Raw genomic sequence first — 19306 nt, forward strand, 5'->3', positions numbered from 1 at the left:
GGCAAGGTAGGATCCTGTGAACAACAGAAACTTTCCTTTGAAGTTTACCTACTTCAAAGGCAGAAAGGAGGATGAGTAGGGGACCAAAAACTTCAGATGTTTAGATTACTTCTGGAATCAAGAGGACCCTCTGCCAAGGAGAGGAGCTGAAGAGATGGAGAAGGAGTACTGCACCTTTGCCCGTGACTGTGCTTTGCTGGGTTGGCCTGCATTTGCTGATTCTGCCTGAAAGAGGACAAAGACTGGTCTTGGTTGCGAATTCCATCTTGAGGAGAATCTCTAAGGGCTTGGACTGAGCTTACCTCCTGTTTTGAAGTCTCAGGGCCAACAAAGGCTTCCTCTGCCAACACCTGGACTCTCTGCTGAGACTCCTGCCGTGCCAAGTGGTGCCCCATCCAGTCCCTGGGCCTTTGAAAGGAGAAGTTGGCAGAACAAGGACTGAAATCCACACACAGAACACTGTATGGGAACATTTTTTACGTACCACCTGCAACGCGGCTGGTAGATCAGCTCATCGCTGCTGTAGAAATTACGTAACACCCACTTGCAGCTGCTAATAATGATGCATACCCCCACGCAGCATGGTTTTCCAACACCGTGCAACCGGATTTCACATGCATCGTCACTGGATATCAAAGTCATTGTGAACCTGCTTGGATCCGAGATGCCCTGTCCGGAAATTGACGCATCACTCTCTTGTGGGAGAGAAAAACGACATATAGCCTACCCGACCGGAGAGCAATTGACGCACGGTCTCATTTGCAAGTAAGAAATCGATGCATCGCTGACTTTTCCGATGCACGCTTGTCCGTACGGCTTTATTTTCGTCGCAAACTAGGTGTTTTGTGTAAAATCAACATTTCCATTGTTTTCTATGGAGCAAGACTCTTATTTTTTTTTAAATCAATATCTTGACTTGTCCATGTTGGATTTTTGATGTTGTGGTCTTGTTTGATTTGGATAAATATTTCCTATTTTTGTAAACTGGTGTGGCGTCCATTTTGTAGTATTGTCACTGTATTACTATGTTTGTGTTGGTACAGATACTTTGCACATTGCCTTTGAGATAAGCCTGACTGCTTGTGCTAAGCTACAAAGGGGGTGAGCAGGGTTTATCTTGAGTGTGTATCTCCATTGCCCTGACTAGCGTGATGGTCCCTGCCTGAACAGAATGCAAACTGACTGTCAACCAGAGACCCCATTTCTAACTTAATATTTGTTAATTTTTTGCTTTTTACTCATGTATAATATTTTAAAAGGTATCTAATAACATTTATATACTATGATCAATGTAAATTTATTAATAAAATACTCCTTTTAAAATACTAAGGGGGTCATTACAACATTGGTGGGCGGCGCCGCCAATGCGGCCGCACTACCGCAGTGCCCATTATGACATCCCCGCTGGGCCGGCGGGCGGAAACAGAGTTTCTGCCTGCCGGTCCAGCGGGGATGTGGGACGCAACATGGGAGCCGGCTCCAAATGGAGCCGGCGGTGTTGCGGCCGTGCGACGGGTGCAGTTGCACCCATCGCGCTTTTCACTGTCCGCTATGCAGACAGTGAAAAGCTGCACGGGCCCTGTCAGGGGGCCCCGCGACTCCCCGTACCGCCAGCCTTGAACCGCCAGGAAAAGGCTGGCGGTAGGGGGACTCGTAATCCCCTGGGCAGCGCTGCAAGGAGCGCTGCCCTGGAGGATTAATCACAACAGGGGCAAATGTGGCGGGAAACCGCCGGCCCCGGCGGTGCGACCGCGGCACTACCGCTGCGGTCGTAATCCCCTCTTGGAACGCCAGGGGTGTAATGAGGGCCTAAATGTGTTTCTTTATATAAATGTGGATGTATATATATTATTTTAATGTTTTAACTATCACAAATATAGCTAATTTGTTTACTTTTGGTTAGACAAGTATGTTTAAATATTATATACATGTTTAAAATATGTTTACCATCTATAATTACTGTACAGTAAAAATATTTGTAGAAAATACTATATGAGAAAGCCCTAGGTGAACACACCACAAGGGGTGAAACACGTGTCGGCTGTCTCTTCTTGCAATTTTCAAGATTTTTCCCATGTCGGGAATTAATAAATGCACCTGAACTAAAAAACGTGGATCTGATATATTATTGTCTGCATGCAATCTGAAATTGTACCACAACTCTTAAAATGACCTAAGTGGGTTCTCAACTCTAGTATTTACAGATGCTTGTTTCTCCTGGGGAAAACTGGTCCAAACCCCCACCTGACTACCCACTTTTCAAATCAACACTTTTGGGCATTCCAAAGGAAGGGAAATTTGGACCTTCTTCATTGGTGTTTAAACTGCATGTAATGCAGGCGCCCTTGCACCATGGTGCAAGGGTGTGTATGTTGGGGCTAGGAAGCCAAAAGTGCTCCAACACAGTGGAAAGCGAGGAATGCGCTGTATTGCCTTAAATTTGGCACACTCCTGTCCTTTCCCAGTGACAAAGTGCAGCACAGCAAGGTTACTTGCTGCTCTGCACTGTGTGAGTTCACCAGTGAAATGGCCCTAATATATGTCCTAATTCTAGGTTTTGATGATGACAGTCATTACTGAGGTGATGAGTAAAAATTGATGTTTTTGGAAAAGCCACCCTACAATAGAGAGGTTGAACCAGTCACTTGTCTGTACAGCACCCGTGTAATGGAATATCTCTTCAGCTGTTTCCTTAAATGTGCAAGATAGTATCTATCGGGGTTGACACAGAGATGGATGAGTAATGAGACTCTGTGGGGGGTGAGTTATGATGTTAATGTCCTGCTGTGGAGAGAGCGACAACAGCCAACTACTGAGAGGTAAAGGAAAGTACATGCATTACCAAGGAGACCTAAATGTCAAATGCTATAAATACATATATGGGGAAAAGTTGGTTTCTTATGTGAGCAGTTGAAGGATAGAACTAATTCCATCAAAATACAGTGAAACTGAAAAAAAACAGAAGTGGGACGAGCACAAGAACTGTGTGGAAAGCTGAACAAGGCCATTGAAGCATGAACAAGAAGCAGTCTCAACGGCCAACCAAAGTATGTATTAAAGTACGGGTAACAATAGGTGGCCCTAACACCTAAAACTGTCTGTTGAGAGACCTAAAAAGTAATCCAACGAATGGTCTCTAGTAATATATCTATTTTCTCATGGCAGTATGGCCTAACAGAATGTGCTCACGTTAAATCTATAATTATTTACTGCAGTATTTTGTCAGCAATCACATTTTTTTAAATATATTTTACCTTTCTTCATACCTTCATTTGCTTTGGTGCCTCCCTCTAAATTGAGACGGTGTACAAGTGGAGGAAGAAAGAGGGACGCTGACAGCTGGAACTGGAGAACGTGTGCAATGATAAGAAAGGGTTAAACATAAAATTGCAGGTAGGGTGGAGTTACAATCTCATCTGACAAAATCCCTCGAAATCCCTGCAGAGGGAGAGCAAGTGAGGCTCCAGTACAAAGAGAGGCACAGCCTTTGCAGCACTTCCCATTCTGAAATCCAGAACCCTTCACCATCTCCTTCATCCGAACGCATCTGCAGAGGCTTTCGGACACTAAAACAGTAAGTCTACTTTTGGGGATGTAAGTTAGATAAGCAAACAAAGCTTCATACTGAAATAGAAGTAATGGTATGACAGCCGTAGAATTCCTGGCAACTTTTTACAAAAATGGGAGTGTGGAGGCTCACCGAAAAAAGCAGAGAGAGTGGCTTAGGAACACAGCCAATACAAGGGTCTGCTTTTTTTAACATCGAGCCTGCGTGAGCGCATGTGCTCTCGCTTGCGATATAAAAGTTTTGCATCCTGACAATTGCTCACCATTCGTTGGTTAAATTGGCACCATTTGCTGCCACCTATTGAGTCAGGGTGTGCTTTGGACTAAATGTATGTTGTTCCGTTGAGCAAGGACCAAACACAGATATATTTACCTTAATCAGTGTCCCTCCGATGATCATCCTATAATTCAGTTAATCTTTCCATTTTTCGTGTTTCTTTACCCCTTCCAACCCCACGGTGTTAGCGCTTTCCTAAAACGATTAGCCTTGCTGAATGTTTGAAAGTTATGAAAAATAGTGCTGTGCTGCATTATAGCGCTATGAAAAAGCACTATCATAATACATCTCCCATCAGAGTGCTCACATCGTATATATCCAACTTCATTTTATACTATGAGAGTGCTCACAATCACAACGTACATATTCAACTTAATTTTACAGTATATTTTCATAAGTAACATATTGTCCCTAAAGCGCAGGACAATGTCATGTCTACAGGCGTTCTAATTTACTAAACCATCAAGGCCCATATTTATACTTTTTGACGCTAAACTGCGCTAACGCAGTTTAGCGTCAAAAAGTTTTGCGCCGGCTAACGCCATTCTGCAGCGCCATGCGGGCGCCGTATTTATTGAATGGCGTTAGCCGGCGCAAGCAGACCGGCGCTGCCTGGTGTGCGCGAGAAAAACCACGTACACCAGGCAGCGCCGGCGTAGGGGGAAAATGGCGCATGGGCGTCTTAAAATGGGGCAAGTCAGGTTACGTCGAAAAAATCGTCGTAACCCGACTTGCGCCATTTATTTTCGACGCCCATCCCCCATCAACATGACTCCTATCATTGTAAAGATAGGAGTCATGCCCCCTTGCCCAATGGCCATGCCCAGGGGACTTCTGTCCCCTGGGCATGGTCATTGGGCATAGTGGCATGTAGGGGGGCACAAATCAGGCCCCCCTATGCCACCAAAAATTATTTAAAAAAAATAAAAAAAATACTCACCTGAATGTCCCTGGGGTGGGTCCGTCCAGCCTTGGGTGTCCTCCTGGGGTGGGCAAGGGTGGCAGGGGGGGTCCCTGGGGGCAGGGGAGGGCACTCTGGGCTCATTTTGAGCCCACTTGTCCCTTAACGCCATGCCTGACCCAGGCGTTAAAAAGCGGCGCAAATGCGCCGTTTTTAGCAACGCCCACTCCCGGGCGTCTCTTTTGCCCGGGAGTATAAATACCACGTAAAGGCCTGGGAGTCATTTTTTAGACGGGAACGCCTCCCTTGCATATCATTAACGCAAGGAAGGGGTTCACGCTAAAAAATGACGCACATTCCGGGAACTTTGGCGCTATTCGCCTCTAACGCCATAGTATAAATATGGCGTTAGTTGGCGTTAGTTTAGCGTCGAATTTGCGTCGAAAAAAACGACGCAAATTCGGCGCAACCAGAGTATAAATACGGCCCCAAATGTACTGTAGTATGTCGATAAGGTTCGTTAAAAAACGGCAACATCACCATCTGCTGGAATTATACTGAAAGCACTCTCGTATGAAAGGTCGACTGAGGTCACAAAACATGGGAGGTGCAACTATGAAAGAGAAGAGCGGTTTTGGGGGAGGCAAGGGCTAGGCTCTATATTGAAAGGATAACTATCAGATTGGACGGTGACAAGTAAACGCAACACAAGTTTTTTGTGTTTTCTGCGGTAATAATTAAGTTCTGCAGTTCACACAACATAACCGGCATTTGGCACACTACTTACATCTATAATGACATGAAGGGCTTTACCCCCTACTACTCACATTTTCATGCTGCTTTACCCCCTCTAACACTGCCGTCATAGCGCTTTCCCCATACATTTTTTGTCCCGTTGCATGGGTGAATATTATTTCAAAATAGCACTGTGCTGTATTATAACATATGAAAAAAGAGCTATGACGCCCAGCACTAGCTGAGTTACGTCACTTTCGTTTTTCTTTCCGCTATGCTGCAAAGCTGCTGTATATCATAGCTAAATATATATTGACAAAGCCGAGAGGCGAGACCTATTGGCTTTTCCAAGGCTTGTTTAGACTGGAGTGAAGAGGGAATGGGGTTAGTGGATCTGCTTGTGTCCATAGCACGAGCCACTAAGGTGAGGAATGAGAGAAGAAATGATAGTCCAGACATTGACGTGTATTACTCTGCATGCGTTAACCCAATACAGTGACTTATAGGTTAATGTGATAGAAACGACAAAGCTTGAGCTCGTAGATTTAATGATTATGATGAGTTACAGAAATACACACGTATTTGTACAACTTGGCACAACAACACAACGATCCTCCAGGGAGTGCATGAGTTGCGATGTTCTGCAGCCATAGCCCACGTATAGAAGTTTGTAAACCCGCAGAACTCAAAAGCATGTGGAGAGTTCTCCCCATTGATATCGCGATTGTATCTCCAAAACCGGGCAAGATTGTTGCTACTGTTGTTGATCTTGTGAGATGTCTCGTGACCTTCCTGGAGTCAAATCCCAATCTGCAGAAATAAAAGCTATTAGAGAACCATGTTAGAGTCACTCACCGGCTTTAGCCCTGACAAAAACATTACATAAATACCTTTGTTTCATGTGCTGCAGTGAAAACATTAATGCTTTGTATTTAGAATCTTTGTGTGACAAGTGGGGTACGGATTATTGTAGTTTTGAGGTGTACAATAGTCCATCACGCATTTTAATGCAAGCAGTCCCGAGGTGGAGGAGTGAGGGGGCGGGGGACAAGAGACACCAAATCACGGAGGTGAGCGATGTCTACTCCTCTGTAATCCATTGTACTGTGGGGCATATTTACAAGCCCCGTGAGCCATTGTTTTTGACTGTACAGCGGCGCTAAACAGGTCCTCGCCCTGCACCATATCTACAAAGTGGCACAATGCTAGCATTGCACCACTTTGTAAACCCTTGTGCCTCACTATACCTGCCCCAGGTATAATGTATTCAGGGAGGCCCAAAATATTGGCGCAATAAAATTGAGAAGATTTCACTGCACCATAACAGCATAATTTTTTAACGCCTGCCCAGGGCATGCGTTAAAGTGACGCTAGACTCTTTCCCAAGGGCCTCCCTGAGCTTTGCTGGACTAGCATCAACATTTTTGTAGCTAGTCCAGCAAAGTACCACACTTGCATCCAAAGTTTTGACGCTATTGTGCTAACAAGTGCCATGGTGCATGGTATTGTAAATAAAGCGCTACCATGGTGTCGTTAGGGAGGCATAGGGTGACGCAAGTAAACTGGTGCATCAGAGCCGATGCCCCAGTTCCTTTTAAATATGCCCCTATGTTTTTTACAGTAGTGACATGAGCTCTAGCAGAAAGCTAAAACTGCTTAATGAGACCTAAAAAGGAATAGAATGTTTTATGATTACTGTATGTTAGAGATAAACAAGGTTAGTAAGTGTGCTGCAAAATTGTACTTTTGTTTATACTAGTGTTATTATTAGGATTACATGATGATTTAAACAGTAACCATAGATGATTCAGTGTACACGCAATCGTGGGGTTCAATCAGGGACATCTTGAGGATTTTGGTGACCTGGGGGCAGAATGTATTTTTGAGACACTTGTTCGGAACAGCTTTGAATTTATGATCCAGTTTCATTTCTTTCAAGCCCTTTTTGATGAGGTTACTAAGGGCCAGATTTAAAAGGCCCTATCACCACCGAAACATCACTTTGTGTGACGCTCTGGTGGCGCAATTCCCTGTGCTGTATTTACAAGGTGGCGAAAATACGCCCCCTTCACATGCAGCACTTTGTGTGGAAGGGGCTTGCAATGGGTGTTGATGTGGGAGTGCCACAGCAACACCCATTGCATTTAACACCCATTGTATTTTGACACTGCCTTAGAGTTATGAGTTTTCGTACACCTGAGGCTGCGCCAAAATCTAACATTACCCCAGGGGTGGCGTTAGCAAGGGGCAACGAGGTTAAATGTTTTCAGTTTTCCTCGTTTTTTGCTCTTTCTATGTGTGCTGCATTCTGCAGCACACATAGAAAGAGCAAATCACCATTTAAGATTGTTTTTGTGCAGGAAGGTGTTCCTCCCTGAACAAAAACAATTTCACCCTCAACGCAGCTATCTTTGAACTATGGTGCCAGGGTTGCTGCGTTGGTGCACAGCAGCAAATTTAGCGCCTCTGCAGGGCAAACACAGGGTGCACCGTATCCTAGTAAATAGTGCATCTCCCTTTGTTTTGAAAATGACAGTGCGATACGCTGCCAAATTTGGCACAGCACCGCACACCATCATTTTCTATTAAATTTGGCCCTAGGAGTGCACAGGCACTCATCTGAAATATAAATTTGTTACATCTAATACTCCGGGCTATCGATGTGTGTTTCAGTATTGTATCACAGCAGCAGCTCAGTAATGTTATTGCATATAATCTCTGTGATGTGACACCCTCTCATTTCTCACATGTGAGGTCCTTTTTGGATGTAAAATAAACTCTTTTATTGATGTTGCATGAAACATAAACACAACCTTTCTCTGAAAAATGTCTGTAACAGATTCTCACACATCACTCACATTAAAAAATATATTAAGGGGAAGCAGTGTTCAAAATGATATGTTTAAGAATTATTCAAGGTCATCAGGCCAAAGGTAATCTGCAAAACAGAGTTGGCTCTATCACGGAGCCACCTGAAAGGCTGGTGCCCTGGGGCAGAGTCCACCCTGCCAAGGCCTTAAAAAGTCTGCGCTCAATATGCAGGAAAGAGCGATGTGGGTGCAGAGGACAGTGAGGAACATACACTTTGTGTGGGGAGCACACCAACACACTTTGAATCATGCAAGCACTTGCAACCTGAATAGCATGTTTGCCAATGTATTGTATAACACATAGGTGGTCATTACAACCCTGGCGGTCGGTGTTAAAGCGGCGGTAAGACCGCCAACAGGCCGGCGGTAAAAAAAATGGAATTACGTCCGTGGCGGAAACCACCAACAAAGACAGCCACTTTAACACTCCGACCGCCACGGCGGTACAGACAAACAGCTTGGCGGTCACCGCCAACAGACAGGTGGAAGAGAAAGTACCGCCCACAGTATCACAACCTACCAATCCGCCACCTTTTCCGGGGCGGATTCACCGGGGATAAAAACATGGCGGAAACAGGAATTTCGAAGGGAAAACGCTCACCTCTACACACTCCACGAGGAACGACGACACCATGGACCAGGAACTCAAAATCCTACCCGCGATACTCTTCCTGCACTTGTACCAGGAGCACCAAAGCCGGCGGCGAAGACCACGGTGATTACTGCACCTACGACACAGGGGAGGGGGGAGGCAAAAAACAGGGAGACACACACGCAACACCCCCACCCTCACCCACTACAACACACACACTAATACATATCTATACATTATAGTAACACCCCCAACCCCCCCGGAAGAATGCAAAGACAAAAGGAAATGAGTGTAACCACTGGAATATATTAAAATGCAGTTGCGTCTGTGCCCCTGCCGCTCATGGGCTAGCGGGGCTTGAGTTGGCGGTGCCCTGTTCAGCGGTGCTTGAGTTGGCGGTGCCCTGTTCAGCGGTGCTTGAGTTGGCTGTCTTTCATTGCCCAGCTGGGCTGGGGCTGGCGTTCCTTCATTGGGCAGCTGGGCTGTGGCTGGCGGGGCCCTCCTGGGCAGCGAGGATAGGGCTGGCGGTGGCCTCCTGTGCAGGGAGGATGGGCCTGGCGGTGGCCTCCTGGGCAGTTGGGCTGTTGCTGGTGTGGCCCTCCTGGGCAGCGAGGATGGGGCTGGCGGTGGCCTCCTGGGCAGCTAGGCTGTGGTCGGCGGGGCCCTCCTGGGCAGCGAGGATGAAGCTGGCGGTGGCCTTCTGTGCAGTGAGGGTGGGGCTGGAGGTGGCCTCCTGAGCAGCTGGGCTGTGGCTGGCGGGGCCCTCCTGGGCAGCGAGGATGGGGCGGGCGGTGGCCTCCTGTGCAGCGAGGATGGGGCTGGCGGTGGCCTCCTGGGCAGCGAGGATGGGGCTGGCGGGGCCCTCCTGGGCAGCGGGGATGATGGCGGTCTTCTCCGCTGTGCTGCTCCTCCCAGACTTGCCGGGTTTCTTGTGGCCCTTCCCCACCTTGGGAGGAGTCACAGCTGAGTCCACACTCCCACCGGGACCCCTGGGAGTGGCTTGGGTGGCTGGAGTCTTCCCCCTCTCCCGCCGGGCACTGGCCAACTTCTGGTGCTTCACAGGGGGGGGACTGGCTGTGCTGTGGCTCCGTGCCACACTGGCTGTCCTGATGGCCGGTGCACTCCACATACCTGTGACCACAGGCACCACTGGTCCCAGAGATGTTGTGGCTGAGGTGCAAGTTTGGGACGGGGTGTGGGAAATAGGTTAAGGCTGGACAGGAAAAGTAGTTCGGACACACTGGGACGGGTAGGTGGAGGGGGTTTGGAAGTGGAGGAAGAGGTGGTGGTTGTAGGAGGTGTACGTTTTGTGGCTTTGGGTGCAGGTGCATGCGCTGGAGGCTGTCGTGAGGTGGATGTCTGTTGGGTGAGTGTGTGCCTGCTTTTGTGTATCTTTGGAGGGGGCGTCACAGACACACTGGGAGAGGACAAAGGGGACGTGTGTATGGTAGTGGGGGTGGTGACTTCACGTGAGCGGGGTGTGGTGGTGGGTGTGCTGGTGCGGGACGTAGTGGCTGTAGAGGTAGTGCATGCAGGTGTGAGTGTAGACGAGACTGGGAGGGAGGAGGGAGACAACGAGGAGGGGGACACAGTGGAGGCAGGGATGTTGGTGTGTCTGTATGTGTGTGATGCTTGTGTGAGTGCCTGTGGGATGTGTGGTGCTTATGTTTGCCTGAGCTTCCCTTGTGTGGTGAGGTGTGTGCAGGCTGGTCTGATGGTGTGCTTGGGATAGGCAGAGGTACAGGGGATTGGGTGTGGGTGGAGGAAGTTGGAGGGGGGAGGCTAGACACATGGACAATGGCTGCCATCAGTGCTGAGGCCAGAGTTTGAAAGGCTCGGTGAAGGGCCGCCTGACCAGAATGAATGCCCTCCAGGAATGCATTGGTTTGTTGCAATTGCCTTTCTACACCCTGGATGGCATTCAAAATGGTAGACTGCCCAACAGTGAGGGACCTGAGGAGGTCAATGGCCTCCTCACTGAGGGCAGCAGGGGTGGCAGGGGCAGGGGCTGAGGTGCCTGGGGCGAAGGTGATGCCCACCCTCCTGGGTGAGCGGGCACGGGGCGAAGGCTGAGGGGCTGCTGGGAGGACGGTGCTGGTAGGGGGGGTGGCGGCTGTACCTGTAGATGCGGGGGGCACAGATGTTGCCGCCACCACAAGGGAGCTCCCATCGGACGACGAGTCCGTGTCGCTGGTTTCAGCTCCTGTCCCCGCCGTGGTGCTCCCCTCGCTCTCCGTCCCACTGGTGTATTCTGATTCCGTAGTGTGGCCCTCCATGGCCATGTGGGATGCAGCTCCCTCGTGCTCCAGTGCCACTGCTCCTCTGCCTGATGATGCTAATGCACACAAGAACAGGGAGACCACAAAAAAGGGGGGGGAACAGAAGAAAGACATGTTGAGTGCATGGATTACCGCTACCGTTGGCGGACAAGACAGACACAGAAGTCCCCTGCACTACGTCGCGCTGTTGGGCTCTACAGTGCAATTCATGGGAAATGGCCTACAAGGCTATGGACGACATCTGCACACATAGATGACACAGGTGCATGAATAGCTGTACTTGGCACTCTACAGAGGTGGGGTGGGGGGCCACAGGGCCATGCCTTACGGAGGGGCCTAGCCTATGGAACTCGCCCTGGCCTAGGGAAACCCACAGCCCTCCTCCCCACCCAGACACCTCCACTGCGCGCAAAGTCAGCTGAATGAGAGTGTACTCACCCCCTTGTGTCTGCTGTGATGCCCTCAAGCGCCCATCCAACTCCGGGTAGGCCACCGCCAGGATCCTGAACATCATGGGGGTCATGGTTCGGCGGGCACCCCTCCCACGTTGGGAGGCCATCCCCAGCTGAGCCTCCGCCGTCTTCTTGCTCCAGCGGCGAATGTCCTCCCATCTTTTACGGCAGTGGGTGCCCCGTCTGTGGTGGACCCCCAGGGTCCTGACGTCCTTGGCGATGGCACGCCAAATATCCTTCTTCTGGTGGGCGCTGACCTACATGAAATGTACAGGGTAAGAAGAGAAGTCATTACCAACTGCGCCGTCAAAGTGAGTGTCCCCCATCCCTACCCTTGCCATGTGGCACATGCACCCACTATCTTTCATGCATGCAGAACTCTGCCCCGTTCCTTCTTACAACCAGCCCTCTCCACACAGGCATAGCCCATACAACATGCTCCCTGTGTTCTTACCTGTTGGTCTGGAGGACCGTAGAGTAGCGTGTACTGGGGGAGGACCCCATCCACGAGCTTCTCCAACTCCTCCGATGTGAAGGCAGAGGCCCTTTCCCCAGACGCACGAGCCATTGTCTCTTCCAGACCGAGGTCACAGCAGCACTTGCAGTGTAGGTCCTCTCCTGTAGAAGATCAGGTATCGAGTGATTCAACAGATAGAAAATGGCGGTCATGTCCGCGGCGGTCACGTCCGCGGTGGTGCGTACCATCAACGCCGGCGTACATCGTCATTGGCTCCTGGGACCCATAGGGTCCAATGTTAACCAATGCAGCATTGCGCCGCGGTCTTCGACTGCCTACCGTGACGGTGTACAACGCCAGCGCAGTTACCTCATATCCCATTGTCCCACTTTACAGGTCAGGCAGCCGCCATTTCAGGGGCCCACATGGCCTAATTACCAACTGCGTCACACATACCTAGGCCTAGTCTCAACACACATACAGCCCACATTTTGTGTATGAATGGTATTCTGTGTAGACTGTGGGTACATACCTCTGAGTTGTTTGACTCTGTGCTCGCTGTTGTCCTTCATAGGCACTGTCCGCTGGAACATGTGAGGAGATAGCGGAATCCTCCGGTGTACTGACCGCTGGTGGACCTGTCGACAATGGAGGAAAGAAATGTTATTATCACCTACAGGTTTGACTGTGCCACAATCCAGGAACTGTGTACACAGTTGGAGCCTGACCTGATGTCAGCAATCCGAATCCCCCCTCAAGTGCAGGTGCTATCAGTGCTCCATTTCCTTGCAAGTGGGTCTTTTCAAACAGCTGTGGCCATGGCATCAGGGATGTCCCAGCCTATGTTTTCCAACGTATTGTCCAGAGTGTTGTCAGGCCTTCTGAAACACATGCAGAGCTACATCGTTTTCCCTCAGGTGGAGGATTTGCCTACAGTGAAAGGTGACTTCTATGCCCTTGGACATATCCCCAACATCATAGGTGCCATTGATGGGACCCATGTGGCTTTGGTCCCCCCCCACAGGAGTGAACAGGTGTACAGGAACCGGAAGAGTTATCATTCCATGAATGTACAGATGGTATGTTTGGCAGACCAGTACATCTCCCATGTGAATGCATGTTCCCTGGCTCAGTGCATGACGCCTACATCCTGCGGAATAGCATCATCCCTCATGTGATGGGTCAACTCCAGAGGCACCGTGTGTGGCTATTAGGGGACTCTGGTTACCCCAACCTGTCATGTCTACTGACCCCAGTGAGGAATCCCAGGACAAGGGCAGAGGAACGCTACAATGAGGCCCATGGGTGAACTAGGAGGATGATCAAGCGGTCCTTCGGCCTCCTGAAGACCAGGTTCAGGTGTCTGCATATGACAGGTGGATCCCTATTCTACTCACCAAAGAAGGTGTGCCAGATCATCGTGGCCTGCTGTATGCTTCACAACTTGGCTTTGCGACGACAGGTGCCTTTTCTGCAGGAGGATGGTCCAGATGGCAGTGTTGTGGCAGCTGTGGAGCCTGTGGACAGTGATGAGGAGGAAGCAGAGGAAGAAGACGTGCAGAACAGGGACTCAGTGATCCAGCAATATTTCCAGTGAAACACAGGTGAGAATACATTCCTGCCTACTACATGTACTTTTACACTTCTACCTCTATCCTGTCTGTCCTTTTCACCCAGTGTATGGTCACTGAGTTGTCACTTTCCCTTACGGTTACACAGGTGTGGGTCCCAACGTGTGTCATCTGCTTAGATTACTCATGGACTAGAGCTGTGTGACATAGGTATGTTGACATTACTATTTCAAGAACATTTTGTCACTGTAATTGCAAATACACTATTTCGAAATCACAGACAGACTCCAGATCTTTTGGTGCTTTAGGTGTGTTTATTTAAATACAAAATATTGGAGGGGGAAGTTAAATGGTGAGGGGGGATGGCGGAGGAGTGTCCATGGCAGAGTCCAGTCTATTAGTCTCACAGGTGCATTGCCCATATGGGCATAGGAAGTGGAGCTGGGGCAGTTTCAATATGGACAGGGTGACAAAGTGGGACAATGGGATGACAATCAGGGTGGTCTAATTTCTTGGCGGGGGTCTTGGCATCGTGCTCTGTCTTGTTCCTGGATCTCAGGGACCGTTTGCAGGGTGGTTATCCGTCTGCAGGGGGTGGGGTGCTGGTGTGGTGGTCCTGTGGCGGTGCCTCCTGTCCAATAGCGTCGGCAGAGGTGGTGGGCAGTTCATCGCCCATGCTACTGTCAAGGGCCCCTTGTAGTGCCACAGTGTCCCTCCTGGTGTTGAGTACTTCTTTCAGCACCCCTACGATGGTGCCCAGGGTGGAGCTGATGGTTCTGAGTTCCTCCCTGAACCCCAAATACTGTTCCTCCTGCATCCGCTGGGTCTCCTGAAACTTGGACAGTACCGTTGCCATCGTCTCCTGGGAGTGGTGGTAGGCTCCCATGATGGAGGAGAGGGCCTCGTGGAGAGTGGGCTCCCTTGGCCTGTCTGCCCCCTGTCGCACAGCAGCCCTCCCAGTTCCCCTGTAATCCTGGGCCTCCGTCCCCTGGACCGTGTGCCCACTGCCCCCAGGTCCCTGTTGTTGTTGGGGTGGTGGGTTATCCTGGGTTCCCTGTAGTGGTGGACACAAAGCTGATTGACGTGTCCTGGGGACGGAGGTATGGGCCCGCTGGGTGGGTGCTGTGCTGGTGTTTCCTGAGGGGGGAAGGTCTGTGGTGGCCTGTGCCTGTGTGAGGGGAACCAACTGTCCCGAGGCCCCCGATGGTCTGGGCTGGTCATCTAGATCCAGGTGGACAGAGGTGCTGTCATCACTGTGGGCCTCTTCTGTGGGTGGAGTGGACATTGCCTGGACCCTCCTGTCTGGTGACGTTGGGTAGTGGTCCTGCAGGGGTGGAAAGGCATGAATATTGCATCTGTGTGTGTCATGGTGTGCAATGGGTGGGTGACCATGTACCCCAGTGCTGGCATTCCTGTGTGTTGAGCTTGTGTGATGATGGTTTAGGGGGTTTTATGGGTATGCGCAGCGGGCATGCTTTAGTGATGGGTGTCCATGCGTTGTTGTTGCATGCAGGGCTTGGTGTTGGGATGTGTGGTTTGTGATATTGGTACATTTGTGAGGAGTTGGAGTGATAGGGGTGGGGGTGAGGGTGGGGGTATATGATAGCATGCAGGTAGGGTGGGGGATGTAATAGTTAAGATTTGACTTACCAGAGTCCATTCCTCCACTGACTCCTGCGAGGCCCTCAGGATGCAGAATCGCCAAGACCTGTTCCTCCCATGTTGTTAGTTGTGGGTGGGGAGGTGGGGGTCCGCTGAACCGCCTGGTGGTGTCTTGAGACCACGGAACGCACCTTCCCCCGTAGGTCGTTCCACCTCTTCCTGATGTCCTCCAGATTTCTTTGGTGTTGTCCCACTGCATTGACCCTGTCGACTATTCTTCGCCATAGCTCCATCTTCCGTGCAATTGAGGTGTGCTGCACCTGTGATCCAAATAGCTGTGGCTCTACCCTGGACGATTTCCTCCACCATGACCCTGAGCTCCTCCTCCGAGAACCTGGGGTGTCTGTGTGTGGTGATAAGTGTGGTGATATGTAGTGGTGTGTGGTGTTTTGTGCGTGGAAGTTGTGTGGGTGATGGTGTTGTGTGCCTGTGGGTGCTAGTTTGTTGATGGTGGTGTCTCTCCCTGGCCTTCTCTCTGTAATTGTGGTCGTAGGGGTTTGTGGGTGATGTGGGTGTGTGTTTTATATTGTATTGGGTGTGTGGGAGTGGTGTGTGTATGTGTATCAGGTGTGTGTATTTCGAATTGTCCAATGTGGCGGTTGAAAGACCGTCGTGTGGATTCATGTGTCGTGATAGTGTGGGCGTTTTTCTGTTGACATGACAGTGGAGGTTTTGTTTTCGCCAGTTTATCACTGACCTTCGGTGTGGCGGACTTGTGTGGGTGTCTGAATTTTGTCAGATTCCGAGATGTGGGTCATAATAGCTGTGGCGGAATTCCGCGGCCACGGCGGTGTGTTGGCAGTCTTCTGCACGGCGGTAAGCGCCTTTTACTGCCAATGTTGTAATGACCCCCATAATGCTTTAATCCAGGTCAAATTCTTCCTTCACATTTTTGTCACTTTACAGATGAGAGGCACAGCCTGAAATTATGTTTACAATGTCACAAAATACTGGAAAGTTCACCTTACAGGTATTTAAACACCCCGTAACTACCTTTTGGTATGGACTTACTGGACTAGGAATAAACAGATATGCAAAGTCTCCTCATTCCAAAATGCAAACCCTGCCCATTACATAAACTGAAATAAAAGACAAAGTTTATTAAACCTCATGAGGTGGTACTACAGTTCAAACAGCACCCTTCGGTAATGTTTGAAGAAGCACACTGAACTAAGAGAGCATGGTCCTTTTATACCCACGCAGGGGCTAAAAGAAGGTGGTACAAATATAGAAGCAAGACTTATATACATATAAGGTCATATGGAAATGCACAGTCGACAGGTAGGAGGGGCTAACAGTTTTCAAGGACTAGTTGACACATTACTGTCTGTTACTGATTACTAACAGCTGCAGATCTTACTGGGCATGTGCGAAAGTGGGAGATGCTAAATATAACTTGTCACTAGACAGATTTTTAAGAGTAGTTAACAGAAAGGTAGGACAGAGCACATGGCGAGCAAATGGCAGAGAAAATGGCTGCCATGAACACAAAATGGATTCCGCAAAATGTTCACAATCGTTGCTAAATACAAGGGGGCATATTTATACTCTCTTTGCACCGAATGTGCGTCAAAACTTTTGACGCACAATCGGTGCAAACCCTGCCCCATATTTATACTCTGACGTCCGACCCCGCGGGCGTCAAAGTTCCACCATGTGCGTCATTTTTTGGAAGGGGGAACCAGCCTTGCGTTAATTATATGCAAGGTAGGCATTCCCTTCCCAAAAATTACTTTAAGGCCTGTGCGCCTTATTTATACTGTGACTTCATTTTGACGCATAGGAGGGGGCAGGCCTTAAAAAACGGCGCCCAGCCTGATGGGCGCCGTTTTTTAACGTCGGGTCAGGGCAGGCGTTAAGGGACCTGTGGGCTCAGAAGGATCCCAGAGGTGCCCTCCCATGCCCCCAGGGACACCCCCTGCCACCCTTGCCCACCCCAGAAGGACACCCAAGGATGGAGGGACCCATCCCAAGGAAGTTAAGGTAAGTTCAGGTAAGTTTTTCTTCCGTATTTTTTTTGTGGCATAGGGGGGCCTGATTTGTGCCCTCCTACATGCCACTATGCCCAATGACCATGCCCAGGGGACAGAAGTCGCCTGGGCATGGCCATTGGGCAAGGGGGCATGACTCCTGTCTTTGCTAAGACAGGAGTCATTTCAATGGGGGTTGGGCGTCAAAAAATATGGCACAAATTGGGTTGAGGCCTGAATTTTGCCTCAGACCTGACTTGCCCCATTTTTTGACGCCCAAGCTCCATTTTCCCCTACGCCGGCGCAGCCTGGTGTGAGTCATTTTTTTTTACGCACACCAGTCCGCAGCGCCGGCTAACGTCATTCAATAAATCATGCGCCCGCATGGCGCTTTGGAATGGCGTTAGCCGGCGGTAAAAGTTTTGAACCATTGTGTAAAAAAGGAAGAGGAGGGGGCGTGGCTTCGGGCGTCAAGATGGCGGTCGCACTCTGAGAGTGCTCTGGACCCCTCCGTCATCTGCCCGCAGTTAGAGTGGCCTGACCGAGCTGAGGACGTCGTCTTGACAGTTCTTGCGACCCCTGGATCCCCGGGAATCTCCGGCGGTGAGCGCTTAATGAAAGCGGCCCCATACTCGAGACGCACCTGTCCCGTCCCTGAAAACAAAATGGCGGCCGGGGCTGTCTTCTGAGGCTGAACCGGGGCCGGACCGGCGATCCCTCCCGACGCGGCCGCGCTGGAACAGGGGTGTGACGGGGTAAGGAGAGAACCCTGGAGGGGGCTGAGGCTGCGCTCCAAACACGGTCCCTGCGGCATGTAGGAGCAGCGCTGCTGCGTCCGGGGGGAGAGAGCGCCGTGTGGATGAGGCTGCGGCCGTGCGCCGGCTCGATGACATCGGCCGGAGGGAGCTGAGCGGCTGCGCTGCATCCGAGGGAGACCCCGCTGGCCGGGGCTGAGGCGGCGGAAAGGCGGTTGCGGAGAGGGACTCCCTGGTGCCTTGAGTGACGACAGAGGCATGTTGGGGGTCCACGGAGTGCAGCGGAGACACCGGGGCAAGATGAGGCCGTTCTGAGGATACCGGCACGACCGAATAACCAGCAATTGAATGGAGAGACTTGGGGCCACCCTCTCCGAGTCCCTGATCTGAGCAGGCCCGCCGCGGACCGCGGCCACACCGGGAAACAAACCCGATCTGACCTAACGGAGGGCGAGAGCCTTGAGTGACCTAGTGGCGTCACTGAAGCAGCGTAATCAACACCAGGGCCGGTCGAGGCCCTATTGAAGGTACCGGCACGAAGTGAGAACGGGGTGGGGGAGGGGAGAGGAGTTAGGGAGAGAAGATGCCCTACCCCCCCCTTAACATTTAATATCTAATGGCAGTTAGCAGCTGGGCCGGGACGGAGCTGGACTCATCGTGGAGTCACCGGATCCCAAAGGTGGGGAAGACCACAACTTGGGCCTGAAAGCCTCTCCCCACGCCCTCTTTGTAACCGTAGTAACAACAAACGTGCAAGGGACATAGGGGGTCATTCTGACATGTGGCATGGGCAGTGCAGGGGCCCCCAGGGGCCCCAGGACACCCGTTCCCGCCATCCTGTTTCTGGCGGTGAAAACCGCCAGAAACAGGCTGGCGGGAAGGGGGTCGGAATCCCCATGGCGGTGCTGCTTGCAGCGCCGCCATGGAGGATTCTCCCAGCCGGGGCTAATCCGGCGGGAAACGGCCGGACCCGGTTGGGCGACCGCGGCTTTACAGCCGCGGTCGGAATACCACATGAGCACTGCCAGCCTGCTGGCGGTGCTTCCGTGGACAGCCACCCTGGCGGTCTATGACCGCCAGGGTTGGAATGAGGGCCAATATCCTTAAAGAGGCTAGGAGATCAGAAGATCTTCAATGGGAGAACCACAAAATCCTTATTTTCCCAGACTACACCCGTGAGGTCCAGATCCGCCGCGGTCGTACGAACACGTTAAGCAG

General features: G+C 50.7%; 1 protein-coding gene across 1 annotated transcript in view; it reads left to right on the plus strand.

Moving 5' to 3' along the window:
- Nucleotides 1-3437: 3437 nt before the first annotated feature.
- LOC138259482 (cytochrome P450 2F2-like) overlaps nucleotides 3438-19306 on the plus strand; it is a 612238-nt gene continuing 596369 nt past the window's right edge. Inside the window, exon 1 of the mRNA XM_069207252.1 lies at nucleotides 3438-3574. The gene's annotated coding sequence lies outside the window, so the exon portion shown is untranslated. The remainder of the gene's footprint in view (nucleotides 3575-19306) is intronic.

The sequence above is a fragment of the Pleurodeles waltl genome, chromosome 9 (assembly GCF_031143425.1).
Source record: "Pleurodeles waltl isolate 20211129_DDA chromosome 9, aPleWal1.hap1.20221129, whole genome shotgun sequence".
NCBI lineage: Eukaryota > Metazoa > Chordata > Amphibia > Caudata > Salamandridae > Pleurodeles > Pleurodeles waltl.